At 53.4% G+C, this 2210-nt stretch overlaps 2 non-coding genes across 2 annotated transcripts in view; both read left to right on the plus strand.

The window, feature by feature from the left end:
- The first annotated feature begins 809 nt into the window (after positions 1-809).
- On the plus strand, positions 810-963 carry LOC131062106 (5.8S ribosomal RNA). The gene has a single exon (XR_009110714.2). It is a non-coding gene; the product is annotated as a 5.8S ribosomal RNA (ribosomal RNA).
- Positions 964-1190: 227 nt separating this feature from the next.
- LOC131062222 (28S ribosomal RNA) overlaps positions 1191-2210 on the plus strand; it is a 3402-nt gene continuing 2382 nt past the window's right edge. The window contains exon 1 of the ribosomal RNA XR_009110823.2: positions 1191-2210. This exon is cut by the window's right edge and continues 2382 nt beyond it. This is a non-coding gene — a ribosomal RNA (28S ribosomal RNA).

Consider the following 2210-nt stretch of genomic DNA (forward strand, 5'->3'; position numbering starts at 1 on the left):
TTTGATTGATGTAGTCTTGTGTGTAATAGGTCTGATTAAATGCATCAAAGGTATACCCGCCTAGGTTTTGCAGAGCCTGAAGAGTAGAAGGATTCATATCCTTGTCATGTTGTCCAAGCCCTGAGGTGTTTCATTGATTGAGATTGGCTATCTCATAGATAGATTTGCAGGTATACTTGGGTTATCACTTTTGGTGAACAACAGGTTTTGGCCCCTAAATTGTGCAGGGGAGGAGGCGAGGGAGGCACACCAAGCTTGCCTCCTTCCCGACCCTCACCCTCGATGATGTGTGGATGGTTGGGTCTCACTGCATTTCTCGGCCCCAGGTTCCATACCGTTGGCTCAAGGTGATCAAATGCCGTGATCAGGTGCATGCCCTTTTCAGGAGAGGCCAAGTCTCTATCCCGTCGAGTTCGCATGCCCCCGATTGCGCATGCGGCGTCGTCTTGGTGATCCATCGGTTCTACGATGGGAAGTCGGAACTGCTGCAACCCCCCGTTACATCTCCCAGGGGAACAACATGTCGCTTGGAGCGTTCCCCGCCGCTGACGAGTGCACTCTCGAGCGATCGCTCATGGGATAGGACCCATCCTTTAGCTGCAGGGTTCTCTCAAGGCAGCATCCTCTTGTGCGATTCAACGGGGTAGGGACACACACCCTTCTAGTGCCCCCTTGCACTGGCAAATGGTTTGTGTCAAACACCCTACATCGGTGCGACCCGCACCAAGAAGTCCAAAACATTGAAGCGTGGCCCAGGCGCCCTTGTGCATTTGGGTTGCTAGAAAAAAACATGAATAAGATAAAAACACGACTCTCAGCAACGGATATCTTGACTCTCGCCACGATGAAGAATGTAGCGAAATGCAATACTTAGTGTGAATTGCAGAATCCCGTGAATCATCGAGTCTTTGAACGCAAGTTGCGCCCGAGGCCTCGGTCGAGGGCACGTCTGCTTGGGCGTCGCACTCCAAAATCGCCCTCCCACACGAAGGAGTGGAGATGGTCGTCCGTGCCCACCAGCGGCGTGATCGACTGAAATGAGCACGAGGTCCCTCACCCCATTACGACGAGCGGTGGCCTATGCAGGTCAGCATTGGTTTGTGCGGATCAAGAAAGGCCAAGTGTGGAACTTCAGCCGAGCCACAACACCCTGCCAGCGTGCAGGTAAAATGTGCTTGGCCCCTTTGCCGCATCCCCAAGTCAGGCATGAATACCCGCTGAGTTTAAGCATATCACTAAGCGAAGGAAAAGAAACTTACCAGGATTCCCCTAGTAACGGCAAGCGAACCGGGAAGAGCCCAGCATGAAAATCAGTGGCTTCGCCTGCTGAATTGTAGTCTATAGAAGCATCCTTAGTGATGGACTGGGCCCAAGTCTCCTGGAAGGGGGCGCCGAAGAGGGTGAGAGCCCCGTCAGGCCCGGACCCTACTGTACCATGAGGCACTATCTGCGAGTTGGGTTGTTAGGGAATGCAGCCCTAATCGGGTGGTAAATTCCATCCTAGACTAAATACGGGTGAGAGACTGATAGCGAACAAGTACCGTGAGGGAAAGATGAAAAGGACTTTGAAAAGAGAGTTAAAGAGTGCTTAAAATTGCTGGGAGGGAAGCGGATGGAGGCCGGTGATGCGCCCCAGTCAGATGCGGAATGGCGTCAGCCGGTCTGCTGCTTGGCTCAGGGGTGTGCTAGCGCGGGCCGTTGCAACGGCACAAGCACGGCCTTCTGGTCGCACTATACCTCCATCGCGGTAGTCGAGGAGCAAAGCGCATGCCTACTAGGGTGGGCCCTCAGGCACTTGCATGCTCGTGGCGCTGGCCAGCGGGCTTTCCATCCGACCCGTCTTGAAACACGGACCAAGGAGTCTAACATGTGTGTGAGTCAGCAGGTTGGGAAACCCGCGAGGCACAAGGAAGCTGGCTGGCGAGATCCCCTCTCGGGGATGCACTGCCAACCGACCTTGATCTTCTATGAAGGGTTCGAGTGCGAGCACACCTATTGGGACCCAAAAGATGGTGAACTATGCCTGAGCAGGGCGAAGCCAAAGGAAACTCTGGTGGAGGCTCGTAGCGATACTAACGTGCAAATAGTTCATCTGACTTGGGTATAGGGGCGAAAGACTAATCAAACCATCTAGTAGCTGGTTTCCTCTGAAGTTTCCCTCAGGATAGCTGGAGCTCATGTGCGAGTTTTATCAGGTAAAGCAAATGATT

This window comes from Cryptomeria japonica, chromosome 2 (genome assembly GCF_030272615.1).
Source record: "Cryptomeria japonica chromosome 2, Sugi_1.0, whole genome shotgun sequence".
NCBI classification, from domain to species: Eukaryota; Viridiplantae; Streptophyta; class Pinopsida; order Cupressales; family Cupressaceae; genus Cryptomeria; species Cryptomeria japonica.